At 42.0% G+C, this 24695-nt stretch overlaps 1 long non-coding RNA gene across 1 annotated transcript; it reads left to right on the top strand.

Annotated features, from left to right (window-relative positions):
• Positions 1–285: 285 nt before the first annotated feature.
• LOC147584894 (uncharacterized) lies at positions 286–19520 on the top strand. The gene is made up of 3 exons (XR_015254120.1): positions 286–517; positions 11749–11876; positions 19003–19520. It is a non-coding gene; the product is annotated as an uncharacterized LOC147584894 (long non-coding RNA).
• The last annotated feature ends 5175 nt before the right edge of the window (positions 19521–24695 follow it).

Here is a 24695-nt window from a genome sequence, read left to right as displayed (position 1 = left end):
ATTGCTGAGACCAGACAGGACGCAGATCACACTGCACGGGGTTAGCAGTGAGTTGAGAGTTGGGCAAGTGGAGGCACAACACGTGAAAAGCCACACTCCCTTGCCGGCCTCTTGACGTCCTGAACTGCGCAGAACAGCCATCCTGGGAAAGCCTGGGGCTCAGGCACCTGCTCAGAGCAGCTCAGGTGGTTCCTTTTTCTCATTTATAGACAGCTTAGCACGGAGGGAAAATAAAAGTTATTGTTTCTCTAAAATACCTGCAGGGGCCCCAGAGCTGAGGCTGGATTTAATCAGCGAAGGTCATGCCCATTAGCATCCATTAATGTCGTTGCTATCTGTGGTGCCCCTTGAAGCTCCGCCCTGTCCAGCAGATTCTTTCAAACCCGGAGGCAATTGTGTTTGGGCTGTTGGGGGCTGGGAAGCAAGATGAGAGCCCCAGGAGACTGAGGATACGATGCATCAGCTGGGTTCCTGCCATCACTTAGCAAACCCTCACAGCGAAAGGACTCCCAGTGAGGTGAGTCTTGCCTTTCAGAAGGCCTTTGCTTGTCAGCACACCTGGATGTTAGCTTTCCAGTGAGGACCGAATAACGAAGGCTAGTTGTTTATCTCTTCTAGAACTTGGTTACCCCAACTATGAAATAGAAATAATGATAGCAAACCTCCCCATCCAGGAGGTTTCCTGTATTTTTCATAGTGCAACATGCAACTGAATACGTGCGTGTGTGTGTGTGTGTGTGTGTGTGTGTGTGTGTGTGTGTGTGTGATTAATGGAGAAGTTCCATCACAAGTGAAAAAAGGTTTTTAAACTGAGGTTTTTTTCTTCTTTTGGTCCATTATCTCCGAATCACAAAATAGACACACACCCCATGAGCTATTTACAACCACATCCGTCATCTCGTTGGACACATTCATAATTGTTCCATTTCAAAGAGTGCTATTTAAAGGTTATGAAGTATCTCATTGGAAAGCTCCAGTAAACATACCTTACTTCACTGAGCATTTCTGGAAAGTTACTTCGGAATTGTCCAAGATGATACAGAGCAGTTCTGGCTCACTCAAAAGAAACAAAGGGTAATTTAGTAGCTGTGAGTTGAAACCAAATAATGTTGCCAAAACAGTGTGGAGCCTCTTACTCAAGACCTTACTTTAACCAATAGTGATAATTCTCATTTTCATGAAAGCTGAGTACAAGTCAGGGTTTCTGAAGTCCTCCCTAAATGCACAGTTGGCTCACTTAATGTTTGATCTTCCCCATTGCTTTGATGTATGGCTTTGTTTATTTTGTGATCATTTCGTTTAAAGGCACTCTGTGATTAGTTCACTGCTATGTCCATTCTTGAAATCCTTGGGATTTGAAAAAACTACCTGTCACAGTCAATCGCTAGGAGGATTCTGCCAAAAGAGAATAATGGGATTAAAACACCACACACATGCAGGGAATATCTAGGAATAGACAGGAGTCAATTTAAATATATACTAAATAGAGCATAAATCATCGGATACCGTGCAGGTACAAGTTCATTCACACTCAAGGCTTGTGAGCCTCTTTCCTCCAGCTAGTGCTGCTGGTGGCAAAGAGCTGGTTTTTGGGTGGCCCCGGAGACATCCATCTCCTTTTGGACAATTCTACTTCAGGGCAAAAGCGGGGCGAGAGAGGGCTTCGGGCAACAACACACTGTTTTAGCTTTCCACACATAAAGAAATATTCTTGCAGGCTTAAGAGGAAAGTGACCTGACATGCTTCCTCAGAGCAAAACCCTTCTGCCCTTGGGACACCATTTCCACCTTTACTGGCCCCAGTTTGTCTGTCTCAAAGCGAGGGGATGCCCTCGTGGTGACTGATGGTACCCCAGGTAGGGGTGTTGCCGAAAAGGCACATGGGAAGCCGGTGACGTTTGCCCCTGAGACTGACTGTCCTCGGGAACTTTACACAGTTCTCATTTTGCCACGTTCCCAATTGAAATGCTGGCTATAGACCAAATACTTGTGTTCCCCCCAAAATGCATATGTGGAGATCCCACCCCCCGAAGGGATGGTATTAGGAGGTGGGGTCTTTGGAAGTCATTAGGTCACAAAGGTAGAGTCCTTGGGGCGCCTGGGTGGCTCAGTCAGTTAAGTGTCCGGCTGCAGCTCAGGTATTGATCTCACTGTTCATTGGTTCAAGTCCAGCATCAGGCTCTGTGCTGACAGCTCGGAGCCTGGAGCCTGCTTCGGATTCTGGGTCTCTCTCTCTCTCTCTGCCCCTCCCCTGCTCATACTCTGCCTCTCTCTGTCTCTCAAAAATAAATAAATGTTTAAAAAATTTTTAATATTGAACAACAGACATACATGACTGAGCACGCAAATATGTCTCTTTGATGACTAAACCCAGTGTCCGCAAATTTGGTATATTTTCCTGCTTCTTACTGATTTGCATGCCTAGGCTGAACAGAAATCCTCTCTAGCAAGCTGTGGGCTACATTTTGAAGCTGTGGTATGTCCCCACCATCTCTCATCACTGTCTTTGTTCTGTAATGTCTTTGCCTCGGTTCAATGATTTTACAGTATCGCTGATGTGCTTCTTTACTGAGCCGCTTCTTGAAAAGCAAACCGCCCCGTGTATGCTCAGGAAAACAAAAAGTAGCCAATGGAGTGGCTGAGCCAGCATAAACTACTCCAGGGCTGATGGCTTCCATGAAGGTTTCTTGAGCTCCTGCTGGAGCAGCCGTACAGCTACTTAATTACCATGTTGTTTTTCTTGGTTGTCCCCCACAACAACCCTCTTCCTTCCGTAACTCACGGTTTCCTTCGTCCAACAGTTTGGAACCATGATTTTATATTCGTTCTCTTAATAGAACTGGCTCAGTTATATTATTTCATGAGCCTAACCTGATAGTTGAGGAAGTTAAAGAGCGGGATCGGCAACGATCCTTCCAACTCTGAAGATTAACGCCAGCAGGGAAGCGAAGGTACCACGTATGATTTGAAGTTGTTCATCTAGAGGGAAAAAAAGGCAAAGGGATTGCTTAAGAATGATTCGCAAGGTCTACGAAGCATGGTGTGCCCTTAGTGACGACGATTTAAGAGAGAAGAGGATGAGAAGGTCAAAATCGATGGCTCTCACAACCGAGGGTGCTTTTGCCCCCCCCCCCCCCCCAAAGCACGTTTACGGTGTTTGGAGATATTTTTCACTACTTCAGCTGGAGCTTGGGAGCGGCTGCTACTCTCACGTAGTGGGTAGAAGCCAGGGGGATTGCTGAACATCCTACAATGCTGGGGACGGCCCCACCTCCAAAGCAAAGAAGGTCAGTAGTGTGAGACCCACACTCAAAGAGACTTAAATTAGGTGGAAGGAACAGGCATCCGACCACCACTTACCAGACTGAACCACACGATGGCGGGGGGGGGGGGTTCCCAATCCTCTTTTGTTCTTTGTTTTTTTAAATATAATTAACATGCAGTGTCATATTAGTTTCACGTGTACAGCATATTGATTCAACCATCCTGTACATCACTCCGTGCTCACCACGAGCAGTGTGGTCTCCATCTGTCACTAAACGACGTTATTACCACCTTATTGACTATAGTCCCTGTGCTGTACTGTTCACATCCGTGACTTATTTATTATTTTCTGGAAGTTTGTACCTCTTACTTCCCTTTAGCTATTTTATCCATTTCCCACCCCACCCCCATCCCCCTCTCCTCCGGTAACTACCATTTCTTCTCCGTGTTTAAGAGTCTGTCTTGTCTCTTTTTTTCTTTGCTTGCTTGTTTGTTTTGCTTCTTAAATTCCACAGAGGAGCGAAATCATGTGGTATTTGTCTTTCTCTCCTGATTTAGTTCACTTGGTAGGGAAGATAGGGAAGCAACCCAACAGGGATGGAGCCTGTCCATCCATAGACGAAAGGATAGGAAGATGTGGCATGTAAGACAACAGAATATTCCTCAGCCACGAAAAGGATGCCATCTCGCCATGTGCAACAACATGGATGGATGTAGAGGGTATAATGCTAAGTGAAATAAGTTAGACAGAGTCTTCCCTAGTCTTCTGACCTCGAGAACATGAAGAGAGATTTCACATTCTTCCATCGCCAGTTGCTGATGCTGTAAAATCATTATAAACCAACAGAAGCATCTTGACGTCATGTACGTGTGCATACATCAATCCCTTCACATGTCACTCTTTGTCAAGATTTGGGGGGAAACTGACCTGTACATGGTTTTCTGAAGACCCATCTCACTAGACATTCTGCTCTGGGGTTTTTTTTTCCCTCTTCATTTTCTGAACTGATCTGACTGTGCATTAATGTTATTTTTACTCTGCTGTAAACTCTCAGAAGCCCTTTAGAGCATAACGTGTCATTTAGGTTAATAACCACAGTCGTCATTAGATGTGCAATGTGTTCTGTGTGCCCACCATGCCTTAAATTATAGACTCCGTAATAACTAAATAACTAAACTATAAACAACTAAATTTAACTTGGAAATGTTTTCTGTTGAGTTTATATAACACGTTTTGACCTGCTCTGTCCACAGGAAGCCAGAAGAGAAAATGGTAAATAGTTTTGAAGAAGCTTTTCAATTCGGTGCAAACAGTAATCCACATTCAGGGTTAAATCTTGAAATTCCGGAAAGATTTGATGGTTTTATTATGTTAACTTCTTCTTTTTTTTTTTTTTTTTTTTTTTTTTTTTTTTTTTTAGTATCTACCTCACTCACTTTGAAAGACAATTATCACAGTGAATGATTTTTTTAAGCCAAGATTTTGCCAATATACATAGCTTATTTCACTACGTGTCAAATATTTGCTGCCTTTGGGGGATAATATCTTTAAAACTAAATCAGCAGTAAATCTGCCAGGATGCTGTCTTAGATGGAGAAGATTTCTTTGGTGGAACCAATTATCTAGGACACTGTGTGGTGTAGCATTTAAGATCCAGAACCAAAGTCAGACTGCTAAGGTTCAAATCCCCCCTCTGGGGGGATGGTGGGTGTGCAGCTACATTATTCATTTTCTCTGTCTCAGTTTCCTTGCACATAAAATGGGAATAATAACAGTATCTCCCTCAAAGGTATTTGTCAGAATTAAATGAGTTAAAACAGTGATTTTCTTTTTTCTTTTTAATGTATATTTATTTTGAGAGAGAGACTGCAGTGGAGGGGCAGAGAGAGACGGAGAGAGAGGATCCCAAGCAGGTTCCATGCTGCCAGTGCAGAGCCCAACACAAGGCTTGATCTCACAGACTGTGAGATCATGACCTGAGCGAAAACCAAGAGTCGGCCGCTTAACCGGCTGAGCCACCTGGTGCCCCAAACCAGGGATTTTCAACGTGTGATCCACAAATCAGCAGCAACAGCATTATCTGGGGGCTTATTAGATGTGCCAGTTTTCTGGCCCCACCCAGACCCACTAAATCAGAAGGCATCCAGGTAGTTCTGATGCACGCGAGAGTTCGAGAAACCAAGAGTTCAAGAAACCAAGACAAACTGTAAAATGTCAAACAGTGCCTGATATATGATAAGCATTCAGTATATGCTAAATATTGTTATCAGCAAATCTGTGTAAGCTTTCCTAAGATACTTCACTAACTCCTTATTTATTTTAAAACATCTCTTAAAAACATCTATTTTTAAAACACCCTGGCTTTCGTATACTCTTGGCTTTTAGTCAAGCACAAAGTGATTCATTCCTCCCACATCCCTCTGGCTTTCTAGACTTCCTGATCACTCTGTGCCTGCCCTCGGAGACCCTCATCTTTCCTCTGTGGGTCCCGTACGGGTCTTGTCGCTGTGGGATGAGTTCTTGTTGCTTTCTCCAGTCCCTATGATTATGTGAGAAAGGGAATGTATACCCTGATGCTAGAAGGTGCACATACATTTTAATAGTTTCCTTCAGGAAACAGATCACCCCTTTTGTAGTTTATCCCACAGCACAACTCCAGGGGGCATCATTCATACTATATTGTATAAAACCCTGCCCAAAGTGCCATCCCAAAGGCCAATTTTAGGACAAATAAGGAGGAAAGATGATGCCCCAATGGCACTGACACGAATATTTTTGGTGAGGTCGGTCCTCTTGACACTCCTCCTCGAAGAGCTAACCTTGCTCATGCCGCCGAGCTGGAAAGACTCATTTGGGACACAGACACCAAAGCAAAGAGGCAATGTCATTGCTTAGTGAAGGACTTCTGATGAGAAAGCCTTGTGTGGGGAGTTCTGATACCAATGGGATTCCTACCCTCGCTAGGTTCACAAATCAGTTTAACTGACAGAAAAGAGAAAAGCAAGCTTCCTTCCAAAGGGTATAGAATAGAGAGGGGGAGGACAGAAAATGGCTTTACAGTGGAGAAACCTCCCAAACACTACCTCAACCAGGTGACCTAGGTCAACATTAACAGTCATAGACCACATTGATAGCACACACCCTTGATTATGTAGCCTTGTATTCTAGATCCAGCCTACGCTTCTAGCTTTACTTCTATTTAAACCTTACATGTTGGGCAACATGACTATAATTTTCTTAAGATCAGGTTTCACTACATTGATTCTCCGCAGAGTCTCGTCTTCTTAATTCTTTGAGAAATTGACAGAAGGAAAGAGAGAAGAAGAAAGGGGGAGAAATAACCTTTTGGAAAAATAAATGGATTTTCCTAGTTTCTTAGAAGATACAGCAGATAGGGGTGCCTGGGTGGCTCGGTCAGTTGAGCATCGGACTTTTGATTTTGGCTCAGGTCATGATTTTGTGGTTTGTGAGTTCAAGCCCAGCATCAGACTCCATGCTGAGCGTGGAGCCTGCTTGGGATTCTCTCTCCCTCTCTCTGCCTCTCCCCTGCTCTCTCTCTCTCTCTCTTTCTTAAAAAAAAAAAGATTTATATATATGATATATATATATATATTATCAATATATATATGTATATGTATGTATATATATGATATCTTATAATTTCTAAGTAAAATAATCATTAGGATATATTTTTGTTAATAAAGACAGAAATCATGTTCTTTCAGGACATGGACATTTATGGACTTCATGTAGGATTCTCAGCAGTTGTGCCCTATATTTGGAACTTAGCTACGAAAGGACATAGAAATAAGCTAAAATAGCAAGGTAATATTATGAAATCTATATTTTAATGACTTTGAAAATGAGCACAAAATACAAGCCACTCTAGAAGATGATTCGATTGACTCAAAACTTTTATAAATCTCAAAAGAAAAACCTTTATAGTCATTTTAAAAAGTCAAGTCAGTGGGGAAACAATAAAAAAACAACCATGACTAAACCAACAGGCCACCCTTAGACTGTTTTACAAACAAGTTTACTAAATTTTGGAAAAAATAGCCTTTTTAATGAACTAACTATATTTGAAAAAGGAAGTGGAGAGCACATCATTTCATTTTGTGATGCTGCTATAATCCTAAAAATAATCAAATAACAGTGTCTCAGAAGGAAAAGCTGCAAGCCAATCGTTGTTTAACACGGATGTAAAAATTCTGAATATTAGCAGACTGAATTCAACAATGCAATGTTATATTTCTCTGTTGCTTAAAACTGTTGTCTTTTTAGATCAACTTTAAGGGAGTATAAGTCTAGACAATAAAGTTTATGTATGTAATGTATATGTATATACTAAATATTATCGCTCCCTCTGTGGTTACCTTTTCATTTTTTACAATACTTGGAAGAACAGAAGTTTTAAATATTGTTATTACTATTTTATTTTCTTCTTGGTGTTTTGGTGTGCTAACAAATTTTTGCTGTCCCAAAGTCACAAAGGCTATTTCCTGTGTTTTCTTCTAGAAGTTTTACAGTTTTAAATTTATGTTTAGACATATGATCTATTCTGAATTCATATTTTCAAGCAAGGGTCATTCAGAAGTGAAATCCATCTGTTTTCCATGTGCTGAAAAGACATCCTTTCTCCCATTGAATTGTCTTGGCATCTTTGTTGAAAAATCAATTGACCATACATATGTGGGTCTATTTCCAGACCGTGTATCTGTGAATGTCAATGTGGGCTAAGATATGCCCAGGTAGCTGGTAAACCATGATTTCTTGATGTGTCTGCAGAGGAGATTAGCAGATGATTTGGTAGACAGAGGAATGAAGATTGCACTCACCAGTCCAGGCAGGCCTTGTCCCATCTGCTGAGGGACTGGATAGAACAGAAAGGTCAAGGAAGGGCAAATTTATACTCTTTGCTTGAGCTGGACATCTATCTTCTCTTACCCTCTAACGTCTCTGCTCCTGATTCTCAGATTTTCACACTGACCAAGACTTACACCATCAAGCTTTGCCACACCTCTTCTCAGGCATTTGGACTCTGGCTGGTCTTTCCACTTTTAGCTACCTGGGTTCTCAGCCTTTGGATTCAGACGGCACCACACCATCAGCTTCCCTGGTTCTCTAGTCTGCAAATGGCAGATCATGGAACTTGTTGGCCTCCATGATCATGTCAACCAATTCCTGTAATAAATCTCATATGTAGACAGATATATATATCTGTACATATCCTATTGAGAACTCTGAATAATACAGTATTCTACCCCCCTGATTTCTACCTGTCTTAACATAATTCCACCCTGTCATGATTACTCGTTAGCAAAACTTGACATCAGGAAGGTAAGTTCTCCAACTTTATCTCTTAGTGTTCAAAATTGTTTTGACTATTCCAGGTTATTTGCATTTCTATATACTTTTAGAATCCGCTTTTCAATTTCTACCCCAAAAGCCTGCTGGGATTTTGACTGAGCTTACATTAAATCTATAGATCAGTTTCAAGAGAATCATCTTTTAAAAAACACTGAACCCTCTAGGAAGTTCTGACATACGCTACAACATAGATGAACATTGAGAATGTTATGCTGAGTAAAATAAGCTAGTCACAAAAAGACAAATACTATATGATTCCAATTATGGAAGGAATCTACTCAAATTTATAGAAACAGAAAGTAGAATGGCAGTTACCAGGAGCCGTTGAAGGAAGAGAATAAGGAATTATCAATTAATGTATATGGAGTTTTGTTTTTGCAAGATGAAAAATGTTCTGGAGATTGGTTGCATAACAATATGAATATACTCAGCACTACTGAACTGTATGCTTACAAGTGGATAAGATGGGGAATTTTTTTAATGCATATTTTACTGCAATTAAAAATTTAAAAACACGTATTGAGTCTTCAATCTGTTAATACAATGTATCTCTTTATTTAGATAGTCTTTCATTTCTCTTGGTGAACGGATCTTACAAGATTTTGTTAAATTTAATCATTAGGTAACTTTATCTTTTTATGTCTTTGATGTCATTGTGAAAGGTATTGTTTAAAGACAGTTTTACTATTTCTCTTACCATTTATATACCTTCCTTTTCCTCTTCCTTCCTTTCTTCCTTACCTCTTTTCTCTCTTTTTTGGCAATGTTGCACTCAAGTGGAGAAAACAGACATCCTTGCCTTGTTCCTTAGAGAGAAAATGTTCAGGCTTTTTCCATTAAATGTGTTGTTAGCTCTGAGTTTTTCACAGATGATCCTTATCAGATTGAGGAAGTTTTCTTTTATTCCTTTTATTCCCAGTTTGCTTAGATTACTTCATATTAGTGGATGTTGAATTTTGTCAAAGAGTTTTCCATGCATGTTAAGATTCTGGTGGTTATGTGTATTCTGTTAATATAGTGAAGTATTTTGGTTGATTTTTTTTTTAAGGTTGAGCCAGTCTTACGTTCCCAGGGCGAAGCCGACTTGAACATGATACATTAATCCTTTTTATATATTGATGGAGTTTGATTGGCTAAATTTTTTTAAAGTTTTTATTTAAATTCCAGTTAGTTCATATACAGTGATTGGCTAGAATTTTTATAAGGATTTTTTTTAACTCTATGTTTACAATACATAGATAGTTTTCTTTCTTTCTTTCTTTCTTTCTTTCTTTCTTTCTTTCTTTCTTTCTTTTCTGGTAATGTCTTTCTGGATTTGGTATCTGGTTAATGTTCACATCAAAAAATAAGTTGAAAAGTGTTTTTCTTTTCCTCTGTATTTTCAAAGATTGATGGGAAGACTGTGTAGAATTTGCCGATCGAAAACTACCTGGGTCTGAAATTTTCTTCCTCAAGAGATTCAGTAACACATTAAAATATTTAAGAGCAAACTATTAATATTTTCCATTTCTTCTTGGATCACACTGACAATTTGTTTTTAAATTTACTAACAAAAGGTCATTCATAATATCCTCTTATTATTTTTTTCATATCTGTATGACCTGTAGTGATGATCCACTCTCATTCCTAACATTGGTAACTTGCCTGTTTTCTTAACCATTCGAGTATACTTCCTTTCACTCCATCTCATTGTTCGTGCTACTGCTGTCACGTATTTTGCTTCTACACTTATTACAAGATCCAAAATAAAATGTTATTCCTACTTCTTTAATTTTTCTTGTCTGTTTGTTTATTTATAATTCCAGATAATTAACATACAGTGTTATATTGGTTATTACTTCTTCTTTAAGCTGTTGCATTCACTTACGTATTTACCATTTCTGGTGTTTTTCGCTCCTCTTTAAGATCCAACTTGCTAGTATGATGTTACTTCAACCAGAGGAATTTCTTTTAACATTGCTTATAGTAGAGGCCTACTGGGAAAAAAAATCTTTCCAGAGTTTGTCTTCAATAAAAGTAAATATTTTGCCTTCATTTTTGAAGAGTATTTTCACTGGACATACGCTTGTATGCTCTCACTTTTTTTTCAGAAATGTAAAGATACCATTGTTTTCTGGCTCTCGCTGGTCCTAAGAAGTGTGGGACATTCTTAATTTGTTCTTGTGAACGTAATGTCTTCTTCCCCGCTCTGGCTGCATTTAAGATTTTTTCCTGAATCATTGGTTTTTAGTAATTTGACGGTGATGTGCCTTGGTGTGTTTTCATTCATGCTTCTTCTGGTTGGTATTTATTGAACTTCTTGGATCTATTGACATACAGTTTTCACCAAATTTTGGAAAATATTAACTCATATTTCTTCAAAAATATTTTCTGCCCTCTTCTCATTCAAATGACATGTTGAACCATTTCATATTTTCCCAAATGCCACTAAAGCACTGTTCATTTTTGTTCAGCCTTTTTTTTTCTCTGTGTGTGCATCAATTTGGATAGTTTCTAATGCTATTTCTCCAACGTTACTGCCGTTCTTCCTTCTGCAGTGTTTAATCTGCTGCTAATCCCACTCAGTGATTTTTCTTTTCAGGTATTATAGTTTTCAACTCTACAAGGTTTCAACTCTATAAGTTATACACACACACACACACACACACATATATATGTATAATTTAATATCTTTTTTAAGCTTATTTATTTATTTTGAGCGAGAGAGGTAGGGGCAGAGAGAGAGGGAGAGAGAGAATCCCAAGCAGGCTCCACACTGTCAGCACAGAGCCCTATGCAGGGCCCAATCCCTTGACCCTGGAGATCACGACCTGAGCTGAGATCAAGAGTCGGATGCATAACTGACTGAGCCACCCAGGCGCCCCTGATATGTAGTATCTTAAATATATATAAGATTATGTAATTATATATTATAGATAATTATGTATAAATTATATATTATAAATACTTATATATGGTTATATATAATATATATAAAGAAATATATATGTATCTTCAATTTCCCTTCTGGTTATGTACGCGTCTTCCTTTAAATCCTGAACACAGTTGTGAGTCCTTCCAGGTCTAAAGCCAGGATGATAGTAAGTCTCACCCTGTCTGTTCCCTTCCCTCAGGAATCGCAATCCCACACTCCCTGTACGGCAATGTGTTCACCTATTTCTTGATCTTGTCCACTTGTCTAATTGTTGGTGGCAGAAGGGTGAGCCCAGTGACCACAACTCCAACGCGAAGGAAGTGGAAGGTATTTATAAGCTTTTAACACACAATCTAACTTCATCTTTACCCCCCACCCCCCACCCCCACCTCCTTTTATTCGGTCTCCCTTACCAGAATGGAAGTTCTATCAGGTTGGGGACTTTGATCTGTTTCCTTCCTGCTATATCTCCATTACCTAAAATATACCATAAATATTTGTTAAATTATTAAAGCAATTATTTATTTTATCTGTAATCTTGTAATTCTTTAGCCAAGAAAGAGTGATAGCATATTTGTTTCAGTAAATTCAAATTTCAACACAGCACAGTCAACTTTTATAATCATAAGTCCACATTTAAGGGTGTTTAGCCAGCACATGAAGAATTATCAATTAGCATAATGTGTGTGAAAAAGGTGCTCTCGGGGCGCCTGGGTGGCTCAGTCAGTTGAGCATCTGACTCTTGATTTCAGCTCAGTTCATGATTTCACAGTCATGAAGTTGAGCCCCGCATCAGGCTCTGTGCTGACACCACAGACCCTGCTTGGGATTCTCTCTCTCACTCTCTCCCTCTCTCTCTCTCTCTCCCTCTGCCCCTCCCCAGCTCACGCACACATGCACACATGTGCTCTCTCTCTTTCAAAAAAAATGCCCTCTCAATGATGGAATTAAACATATTTAGAATATGGGGATAGGCGAACGTATTTCAGAGGCATCCCTCACCCTTATAGGACATAAGAATTGAATGAGTCTATCGTCTGAACCCACAGAGATGCTTTGAGGGCTTAATCTTTAAACAAAATACACTTGGAATCCGGCCACCGGTCGAAGCAAATATCTGTTTGCTTGACACAGATCATGGAATGTTGTCATGCATTGCATGCAAAGTGCTGCTCAGAGGACCCAAATGTACAGAGGGCTGGAATTTCATCTAGAGTAGAGGACTGGGTATACGAACAGTTTTATATCCACTTTTAAATCAATATTGGTTGAGTACATGTTAGTATGTGTACAGAATTTTGTCTAAGATACGGCTTCATTATACCTGGCGGAGAGATTGTGAGCCACCTCAAACTTTTCAGAGGCTCCTGCTGCCTACCAGACAATAACTAAGAGTTATGCAGCCCCAAATTTACATAGGCTAGTTTGCGATTGACCGAGGTGGGTTTATTCTCAAGAAATTTAACTTCAGAGAAATCTGTTCGTGTGATTCATCCTATTAACAGACAAGATGAGGAAAATCTTATAATCATGTTAGAAGATGTATCATAGTTCTGATATATAATTTCAAACAAATTCATAATTTAAAACAAAAAATAGCAAACAGGAAATGGAAGAGGCCTTTTCTTAAACTTCAAAAATGTTGTACCCAAATCTAACATTATTAAAAATTTTTTTTTTTTTCTCAACGTTTTATTTTATTTTTGGGACAGAGAGAGACAGAGCATGAACAGGGGAGGGGCAGAGAGAGAGGGAGACACAGAATCGGAAACAGGCTCCAGGCTCCGAGCCATCAGCTCAGAGCCCGACGCGGGGCTCAAACTCACGGACCGCGAGATCGTGACCTGGCTGAAGTCGGACGCTTAACCGGCTGCGCCACCCAGGCGCCCCCCAAATCTAACATTATTAAATGGGCCTATGGAATAAAATGAAAACCAAGGAAGAGTTTATTTTATGTATAACATATATGCAGTACTCTAGAGACAGCATTCTGGGTGGGGAAAGTATGAACTACTCAACAAATTGTGCTCCTCTTACTACCTGGAAGGAATTTGACCTTGGTTGGTTTTTTGTTTTTGTTTTTGTTTTTTTCCTGTGGTAATCTAACAGTCCTAACAACCTTTGATAATATGTCTGAATTATTTTATTTTTTTTTTAATTTTTTTAATGTTTATTTATTTATTTTGAGACAGAGAGAGAGCATGAACGGGGGCGGGGCAGAGAGAGAGGGAGACACAGAATCGGAAACAGGCTCCAGGCTCCGAGCCATCAGCCCAGAGCCCGACGCGGGGCTCGGACTCCCGGACCGCGAGATCGTGACCTGAGCTGAAGTCGGCCGCTCAACCGACTGAGCCACCCAGGCGCCCCTGTCTGAATTATTTTAAAAGAGAGTCAAAATGAGGGCATCTGGGTGGTTCCGTCGGTTGAGTGGCCAACTCCTGATTTTGGCTCAGGTCACGATCTCATGGTTGGTGGGTTCGAGCCCCATGTCAGGCTCTGTGCTGTCACTGCAGAGCCTGCGTGGGATTCTTTATCTCCCTGCCCCTCCCCTGCTCACACTCTCTCTTTCCCTTTCTGGTGCATGTGCTCTCTCTCAAAATAAATTGATTAATTAAAAAAAAAGAAAGTCAAAATGACTAAATACCTAATCTCTTACGAAAAGTATTTCAAATACAATCTTTTTGTGTGCAATTAGTTTTATTGCGTATACTGGGACACTTAGCTATTCTCTGTGGGGGATACACTGCATCTATTTCACCCCAAACACAAAAATAAATTCCAAATGCATTTAAAAATCTAAGTGTGAAAAGCAAAACAGTGAAAAATAGGAGAAAAAATACAGAATATCTTTGCAACTTTGGAATAAAGAAATATTACTTAAACAAGACAAAAGAAAGCAAATACCTTATAATTCATCAAAAAGATTTATAAATTTGGGGGCACCTGGGTCGCTCCGTCAGTTAAGTGTTTGACATCGGCTCAGGTCATGGTCTTGCGGTTCATGGGTTTGAGCCCCGTGTCAGGCTCTGTGCTGACAGCTTAGAGTCTGGATCCTGCTTCAGATTCTGTGTCTCCCTCTTTCTCTGCCCCTCCTCTGCTCACACTCTGTCTTTCTCTCTCTCTCAAAAATAAATAGACATTCCAGGGCGCCTGGGTGGCTTAGTTGGTTAAGCGTCCAGCTTCGGCTCAGGTCTTGAGCTCACGGGTTCATGAGTTTGAGCCCCGTGTCGGGCTCTGTGCTGACAGCTTAGAGTCTGGATCCTGCTTCAGATTCTGTGTCTCCCTCTTTCCCTGCCCCTCCTCTGCTCATACTCTGTCTCTCTTTCTCAAAAACAAATAAACATGAAAAAATTTAAAGAAAAGATTTATGAATTTTATTATGTTAACATTATTTAACTTCAGCATAAAAAATATATCTGAGACAAAGATAAAAGGTGATCACTGCATGTACAATCAGCCACGAATTAGTATCAAAATGTACATGTGACATTCAGCAATTCAACAAGTAAAAGATAAACCAAGGTGGAAACCGGCAAAGTACATGAATGGGTGGTTCAAAAAAGAAAAAAATATAAATGGTCAATAAGCATTTCAAAAGATATCCAAAGTCACTAGTAATCAGGAAATGGAGCTAAAAATAATAAAATATAATTTCATACTCATTAGCTGGCCAAAGTTTAAAACCAAGCACTGGGTGGGGTTAGTGGAGGAATGAGAACTAAGGGCCAACTGAGAATCAGAACAACCACTTTGGGAAACAACCTGATAGCAGCCGGCAAACCCCTAAATGCTGCGTTTAAGGTATCCTTGTAAAAATCTCACATATACATGTACACATAGAGTTGTATACGAGTTCAGTGATGTCCTTTGCAGCACTTTGAAGTAGTGAAGACCTGGAAACAACCTAACTACGCATCACCAGGTCAATGAACAAACACTAACTGTTAACATCCATGTGACAAAGATGTTTGTCTCTTGCTCTTTCCCAATGCTCAGCACCTAGAACAGTGCCTGACTCTTAGTAGACTCTCAACAAGTTCTTGCTATATATATGAATAGATGAGTGTTCACACCATGTTATAGCATAAAGCAGATAAAATAATCTACGTGCCTTGACACTGATGAGTCTCGAAGAAAAATGACCTGCCAGAGACTTCGTGGGGTATAAATCCATACATGTAAATTGTCAAACGCACACAATAATGTTATATTGGTGGATGGCGATGTAGGCACTTTCCACAAATTCAAAATCTATCTGGAATTCAACCAGTCCTGCCCGCATCCCTGCTAACTAGCCGGGCCAAGCCACCCCCAACTCCGCCCCGGATTATTATTGCTTCACTCCCCTAACTGGTCTCCCTCCTTGTGCTCGCGTCCTGCCTAGAATCCACGCTCCGCACGGTAGCCGGAATGACGCCGCTAAACATTTGTCGGGTCAAGCCACCCTTCCGCTCAAAACCCTCGAATGGCTCCTACCTCAAAAACTCCTTACGATGGACTGCAAGGCTACACCTCACCCCAGCCCTTGGCCCTCTCACTCTGTTCATTGCTCCAGAGCTGCCCCAACCTCACCCCTTGAACCTGGGTTCCCTTGGCCCGGCATGCCTGTGGCCCTGGTGTCTGCGTGCTTCATTCCTTTTCTTTCTCCGGATCTTCCTAAAATGTAATCCCGTCGCCGAGTTGCTCCCTGGCGATCTTATCCCAAATTGAACACGCCCCTACCCCCTCCTTGTTTTCTTTTCCTGTTTTATTTTTTTCCTTAGCATGCCTTCTCATCTAACACTCCACGTGTTTTACCTAGTTTTCGCTCATTGTCTGTCCCTACATTCTTTCAAATGTCAGCTGCAGAAGCGCAGGGACATTTGTGTGTTTCATGGCTGGCTACATCTCCAGGAACCAGAATATTGCGTGGTGCAGAGTAGGCTTAGATTGAGACATAGGGGCCAGGATACAGACCTCTTTCAGAAGACTGATCGCCTTTGGGGACTGAGAAATGTAGCTAGAATGTGGAGACAGTTCCAAATGTATTGTTTTGTATTCTAATCAACAACAAAAAAATGAAGCAGATATGGCAAATGTTAGCATCAAAGTAGATTGGATGCTATAGATAAGGAATATGTGTTGTCTACTATTTTTCATACTCTTATTTAAATTGATGGATATCTGTATAATAAAGTACACCAATCTTAAGTGTACAGATAATCACTATTCTTTTTTTTTTAATTTTTTTTAACGTTTATTTATTTTTGAGACAGAGAGAGACAGAGCATGAACGGGGGAGGGTCAGAGAGAGGGAGACACAGAATCTGAAACAGGCTCCAGGCTCTGAGCTGTCAGCACAGAGCCTGACGTGGGGCTCAAACTCACAAACTGTGAGATTGTGACCTGAGCCGAAGTCAGACGCTTAACCGACTGAGCCACCCGGGCGCCCCGATAATCACTATTCTGACTTCTATTATCAGTTAAGTTTGCCTGTTTCTTGAAATTCATATAAACGGACTTATACAATATATATACTCATGTGTCTGCCTTCTTTCACTCAACGTAACATCATTGAGATTTATCCACGTTTCGTATGTACCAGTAGATCACTTTTTAAAAGTTAAAGTAATAGTAATTACTATAGTATAGTAATAGTATTCCACTGCATGCATATACCGCAATGATTTCCCTCCACGGCACCCTCCCATGGCAGGCATTTGATTTTTTTCTCAGGGTTTGGCCATTATGCAGAAAGCACCTATAAATTTCTGGAACGTATTTGTTTACAAACGTATGCCCCCATTTCGCTTGCGTATATTCTAGAACTGGACCATCCGAATCTTGTATATGCTTGGATTCAGTAAAAATTGCCAAATAGTTTTCTAAAGTGGTTGTACCATTAACACCAGCACCAGCAATGTCCTAACTGCAGTGGCCCCGATCCTGCCAACACTTGTTACTGTCCGTCTTTTTTAAATTGTAGCCATTCTGGTGGGTGTGTGGTGTATCTCAGTTCAGATTTTAATTTGCATTTTCCTGATGAGCAATGATGTTAAGCCCCTTTATTCACTTGTTGGCCATCCGGACATCCTCGTTTGCAAGGTGCTCCCTTTATTTTTTTTTTTTTTAAATTTTTTTTTTTTTTTTTTTTTTTTATTTCCAATGTTTATTTATTTTTGGGACAGAGAGAGACAGAGCATGAACGGGGGAGGGGCAGAGAGAGAGGGAGACACAGAATCGGAAACAGGCTCCAGGCTCCGAGCCATCAGCCCAGAGCCTGACGCGGGGCTCGAACTCACGGACCGCGAGATCGTGACCTGGCTGAAGTCGGACGCTTAACCGACTGCGCCACCCAGGCGCCCCAAGGTGCTCCCTTTAAAATTTAGGTTTATTGTCTTTGCTTATCCTTTGTAAAGCTTCACCTGTTCTGGAGAAGTCTTCTTCAGATACACGTCTCATGAATCTGGGGCTCGCTTTTATTTCCTTCCTGACGTCTTTTGATGAAGAAAAATGTCAAGTCTCGATGAGATCCAACTGCATGCTTTTGGATATTTAAAATATTGTGTAATTAAGGGGCGCCCGGGGGGCTCAGTCGGTTAAGCGGCTGACTTTGGCCTAGGTCATGATCTCGTGGTTGACCAGGTTGAGCCCCATGTCAGGCTCTGTGCTGACAGCTCGGAGCCTGGAGCCTGCTTTGGATTCTGTGTCTCCCTCTCTGCCCCTCCCCCACTCACTCTCTCAAAAATAAAAACATTTAAAAAAATTTAATATTGTGTAACTAAAAATGTTTAGTTAAAAAAAAAAGAGAGAGAAAAGAAGGTCTTTCCCCTTCCCCTGCGGTTACACAGAACATAAATGGTTGGAAGATTTTTCCTTTTGCTTCTCTTTCCTTCTTCCTTCCCTTTCCACCTTTTTCTTTCCTCTTTTCTTTCTTTCTTTCTTTCTTTCTTTCTTTCTTTCTCTCTTTCTTTCTTTCTTTCTGTTGTTGTATATTGTATTAACTCACCTAACTCCAAGACCATCATGGGGGTTAATTTTTAAATAGGCACGAGCCCTACCCCCTTCCGGCTCTCCGTGGCTCTTACCTCCCACCCGCTGTGCCCCGTCCGGTGCGCGCCTTGCCCGCAGCGCCGCCCTGCGGCCGGAGCCAGCCTACCTTCCCCGTGGCCAGGGACTGGTGGCGCGCATGCGTGAGAGGGTGAGGGGCCTGGCCCTGGCCGGGGAAGGAAAGGAAACCTTGCCAGCGCGCCGCCGCCGGATAGCAGGTGCTGCTGGAGTAGAATCGTGAGCCCCACGAAGCAGGCTGCAAAGGTTTGTGGGGCTCCTGCTTCATCGGGTTTCTGGAAAATCCACCCGGCCAGGGCTGCCATAAATGTGCTGTGGATACAAGGCGCGCCCAGACACACTCACGTTCTGGGATAAATAGTTGAGATTCCACTTGAGACTAATTAAGTCGACTCTGCTTCATCAGCTTCAGGAAGAACGAAGGGAGTGAAACGAGCTTCTCCTGTTTGATCAGTGTGCTGAGAAGCCTGCCGCTCACCCAGAAGGAATAGGGAGGAAATGAGCGTTATGGTGCATGAACTTCATGGGCTTCGCGTTCGGCCAGATTTCCAATCTCAATGATCCCCTGCACGACCCTGGAGAGCTAGAGATTGCAATCGTGTTTCATGAATGCGGGGGAAACGTCTCGCAAGATGAAAACAATACCTCCGACTACCTGGCACAGCCACCACTTGGTAGACTGGAAGCTACTGGAAGCATTTCAGTTTGGAATCTAAACCCTAACTTGGTCCACGCGGAGCCTTCATTTACATGCTTTCTTCCAACTCCCTATGTCTGCTCAGGATTATCTGGGTACACATCTGTCTCTGTCACCAGATATGAGCTTCCTTAAGGTCAGGGCTATGTTTTATGACCCTCCACCCCCCCAACCCCCGTGTCTAACATAGTATTTTGCTTTTATAAAAAATAATAATAATAAATATTTTTTAACTGACTAAACTTCTGGCCGTCTAGACAAAATCTATTCCTAAACATTGTATATACAAAGAAAAACAAAGAAAGTTTTTACCACTTCTTTTTTTTTTTTTTTAGATGTTGCACCTGCTTCTATTTGTTTGTTTATTTATTTATTTTCAGATGTTGATGCCAGGGGCGCCTGGGTAGCTCAGTCGGTTGAGCGTCGGACTTCAGGTCAGGTCATGATCTCAGGTTCTGTGCTGACAGCTGGGAGCCTGGAGCCTGCTTGGAAGTCTATGTCTCCCTCTCTTTCTGCCCCTCCCCCGCTCATGCTCTGTCTCTCTCTGTCTCAAAAATAAATATAAACATTAAAAAAAAATTTATGTTGATGCCAGTATAGGTAACATACAGTATTGGATTAGTTGCAGGTGTACAATGTAAGGAATCAAAAATTCTATACATTACTCAGTGCTCATCGTGATAAGTGTATTCTTAATCCCCATCACCTATTTCACCCATCCCCCCACTCCCTCTGGTAACAATCAGTTCTCTATAGTGAAGAGTCTATTTTTTGGTTTGTCTTTTTTTTTTTTCTTCGTTGCTTCTTACCACTTTAAAACCAAGGACCGATTCCTTGTGGAAAATGTTCCAGAGATAGCATATGACATTGCAGAGTAAATAGACTAGAAGGAAAAAAAAAAAAAAAATAGGTCCCTAACTTTAAAACTTTTTGAAGTATGAATCTGCTGAAACTCCTATTGTAGATGCCACCATGGCATTGGTCCCTAAGCAGTTTCCAGCAGGAACATTTCTTTGGGAGTTTTTTGGCATCTCACTCACAAACTTCAACAGCTACCTCGAGTGGCAAGGTCTGCTTTGGAAAGCCAGCCACGAAGAATTCTGGAAAATCTGGCCTCCAACAGAAGGTTTCTATTTTACTTCTTGAGGTAATGCAAAGGGGCTGGTTTTAATCTACAAAACTCTGTTGTCTAGGTAAAAATTCCTTAGAAATCTCTGCATTCACTTACACACTTTTCCCTGTAATTAAGGTGCTGAGCTGTGTTACTGCTTATAATGCAAAAATACAAATTTCAGGGAATGTGAAGTTTGGTCTTGGAGAAGACAGTATCCTGTTAATAATCCCTTTATTAATTCACATTGGATTGAACAAGCACAATTCTGGATAACATGGAATCTGTCTTTTTTGGATGATGAAAAATGGAACTAGGTGGGATAGTGAAATTTTCACAGGAAACTGAGAAACATCACACACAAAAAATAGATTTGGAGAATAATGCTCTCGAATTTATGGAGGAAAAAAAAGAGATAACATACTACAAAATAGGGCATAACTTAGAAAAGAGAATATGTACTCGTCTACCCAATGAACGAGTAACAGAACCAAAGAGATAACAGATAATTCCTAACAAAAACTAGTCATTTAGTTATTCAACCACTCTTTCTCGGCCATCTTCTGCGCCACACCCCATACGAGGTGCTAAATATGGCTTCCAATTTGTACAGGGCATTGATCCAGTCCCCAAAGGAGCCCCAAGAGCAGGACTGGCCCTAAGGCAAATGATGAAATCTACAATATAACATTTACCTGAGTTTTTCTTCTCTTCTTGTTGCAAACTTCTCCCTGCCTCTTTCCCTTTCTGTGGTTAATTTTCTAATTCGAGGCCCCAGAATTAAAAACGTTCTAGGAGGGGCGCCTGGGTGGCTCAGTCCGTTAAGCGTCCGACTTCAGATCAGGTCATGATCTCACAGTACGTGGGTTCGAGCCCCGCGACAGGCTCTGTGCTGACTCAAAGCCTGGAGCCTGCTTCGGATTCTGTGTCTCCCTCTCCCTCTGCTCATGCTCTGTCTCTGTCTGTCTCTCAAAAATAAATAAACATTAAAATGAATTTTTAAAAAAAGTTCTAGGAAATATATGTAGTCAGTGTGGTTACGGCTTTGTGGAAATTGAGGTCAACGTATCCCCTCACAGTGGTATTCGTATTTTAAAGCTTATCTATTTCAATTGAAATGCTTGACCAATCAGGAGAAGGTGGACCCAAATTCATCAGCAGAAGATGGTGATAAACAGCCCTTTCTGTTACCCCACGGGTAAAGCCACCCCACGTTTTATTATTGTGAGAAACCAGAAGGGCTAGCCTGTTTAACTGTAAGCTTGAAATGACTTCAGTTATAGTCATAGAGAAAGTCTTGAGCGGGGCCAAATGCTGCAGAGATTTACATCATGGAACAGTAAAGGAATATTCTCTCTGCAATCTGCTTCTCCAAAGACTATAGTCGGACTGCTTGGAGCGATATTTGTTAACAGAAGTAAGTTGATACAGTTGAGAGGATCCCGAGCAAGGCACCAAAATGATCAAAGGAGTGACTCGTGCGTTAAGATCAAAAGACCTGGCGGTGTGTAGATTGGCCAAGTAACGGCGGAGAGGGGTACCTGGGTACTTGATAAGCGTCTACAAATATTTAAAAGGTGTTAACTTTTTAAAAGGTGCCTCCCAGCTAGAGGACGCAAGTCCTTATTTTGCGTGCTTGGAGGTGAAACAGCAAAGGTTAAACTAAAGAAAGAACAGCGTACCTAGAATAGCAGGAAATAGTCCCAAAAATAACAATCGAGGCTTTTGCAAAATGAGACCATGGGAAGTGTTAGATCCGCTACGTCCATCGCAGAAACTAAGCCTGAATAACTCCCTTTGGGAATCATTATATCTCACTGTACTTCTGGCCTCTGTTACCCATCATTTGATGGGCTCACTTACCTTCTCCTACCTGCTGCCCAGCGTCTTTCACGTCCTTTCACATCCACCAGTGACATTACATCTACTTTTTGGCAGAGTATGACTTATGCGGCAAAGTCATATTGACGTATACAAAGGGGAAAACCTTTGAATAGTTGCCGTCACCGTATGTGTTCCCTACATAGCATCTCTGTTAATCAGACAATGCCCAGTTTAGGACGACAGAATTTTAAAAGCCAGAAACAAGCTTGAGGTAACCATTGTCATCGGAGAGGCTGAGTGACTTCTCCAAAAGACACAAGCCTGGTGACCAAACAGGGGCTAATCCCAGGTCTTTGCCACAAGGGGACCTGATTCCCACCATATGGCAATACCTTTATCTTTAAAAAAAATAATAAAAAGGGGGGGGGGGCACCTGGGTGGCTCAGTCAGTTGAGCAGCCGACTTTGGCTCAGGTCATGATCTCACTGTCTGTGAGTTCGAGCCCCGTGTCGGGCTCTGTGCTGACTGCTCAGAGCCTGGAGCCTGTTTCAGATTCTGTGTCTCCCTCTCTCTCTGACCCTCCCCCATTCATGCTCTGTCTCTCTCTGTCTCACAAATAAATAAACGTTAAAAAAAATTTTTTTTTTTTAATGCAACCCTCTCTGACTCCGTGTGACCATCTCAGTTTAGTGATTAGCAAATTCTAGGACATTTTTTCCTCTGCCAGACTTCCAAATTTTCACATTGTTATTCCAGCTTAGAATAGATTTGTTCCAAATCGCAAAATAGGTTCGTAAACAGCACAGCTTTGTCCTAGCGGAACAACGACGTTGGAGCCAGGCGTCCCTGAAGGTCAACCCACCTGTTGTCGGACACAGTGAGGTGCTTAGGCTGAGGGGCAAGGCCTTCTCCCTCACACACAAATGAGCAGCCCTGCTTGCTGCAACCTCTCCGCCTAGATCGAGCTTCACATGGGGCCCACCGAAGTCGGAGATGAGACCTTGCACGGCCAAGAGCCATGAGAGCATTCTTGCCATAGTTCGTGACAACCCTACCAGATGAAAGTCGGGACTGTGTCGTTTCTTTTTACCTACACCCTTCACCAGCAATAAGATGACTGTGGGGGGTGGGCTGCATCGTAAGGTAACGAGTGACGTGTTGCCGGCCTGATCTCACTCTTCATCGGCTGCCCGGTTGGTTCTCAGCTAGACTTGAGGGTGCTGGTACGGATGGGTACAACGTGGGTCCTGTCTTCAAAGGGCGCAGGGTCTAATGTGCACAGTGGGAGCAGAAACCACTTGTAAGACTGAGAGAAATGCTACAACAGAGACAGTAGGGGTTGAAAGGGGTCGTTCAAGAGGGAGAGACAAGGGGTATCCATCCCCGGTGACGTTAGGGAAAGCTTCCCGAAAAAGAGCAGGCTATTCTGGTTGTCTACCACTCTTCCCGTTTTATTTCTCTCTGCATGTATGCAAATGTATACCATGCATATGGAGAATTTTTAATGGGTTTATATCACAGATTGCTATGCAACTTGCATTAAAAAAAAAAATCAACAAATAGCATAGATGTCCTTCTGTATATTTCACGTCATGTTTTCAAATAGCTAGAGAGTGTATTTCCACCATCTACTTAACCGTTGCTCTGTTTTGAACAATTGGGTTGTTTCTAATTTTCACTAATTCCTAAGGTACTCTAGATCACAGCCTCCCCTCATTTTGGTCCCACAGAAGGTGGCTGTGTGCCCCCTGGGGGCAGGGGGGTGGACCCGGGAGGGCGTGCTTTAGTCCCTGGAGTTGGGGTCCTCTGCCGGCTGGCGTTCCCCTCTACCAGTGCACCCCAGCAAGATGACTGGTGCTTCTCAGAAGGCCCGTAGCTGAGGGGCTGCGCTCTTGCCAAAAATCAGTACAACCTCCCATCTTTTTCAGATCAAACACACTCGCTTCCAAGAGCCCTGTAAGTAACACTTCCCCCGGAAGAATGAGTGAGCTAAATATCCTAAGGTTTTTCAGCTTGGTGGGCAGGATGGGAGGAAATTGAGTGAGGCGATGGCCAACAATCGCTCCTTTGTTCACCTAACTCCCTCCGCCGTTCCAGCCAAGACGGGCGATGTGCCTCTGTTTAGTTCTGGAGAGGGCGTTCCAGGTGCCCTGATTCCCTGGGCCTCATCTCTCAGTCCTCCTAGGTTCTGACATGAAAGCCCTCCACCCGCTGCCCCCACCCCTCGATCGGGAAAGTTGGCCCCCACTAGAGGGTAACGGAGGAGGCTTTCACCAAACTTCGTGGAGCCTCTCTGTTAGGCTCCCATCTCTAGAGAGGTGGCCAAGCCCTTGTCCCACAGACAGAGGACGGACAGAAATGGGCAGCTCTTGATGTCTCTCCACCAGCGAAGCTGAAACTCATTAACCCCCTGAGGTACCTGAAGAAAACATAACTCATCACAAAACCATGTGAGGAGTTCGTGATC

Source organism: Puma concolor, chromosome A1, assembly GCF_028749965.1.
Source record: "Puma concolor isolate L17-30 chromosome A1, mPumCon1.1.hap2, whole genome shotgun sequence".
NCBI classification, from domain to species: Eukaryota; Metazoa; Chordata; class Mammalia; order Carnivora; family Felidae; genus Puma; species Puma concolor.
Note: the sequence above shows the minus strand (reverse complement) of the source record. Positions and strands in the feature narration are given on the sequence as shown.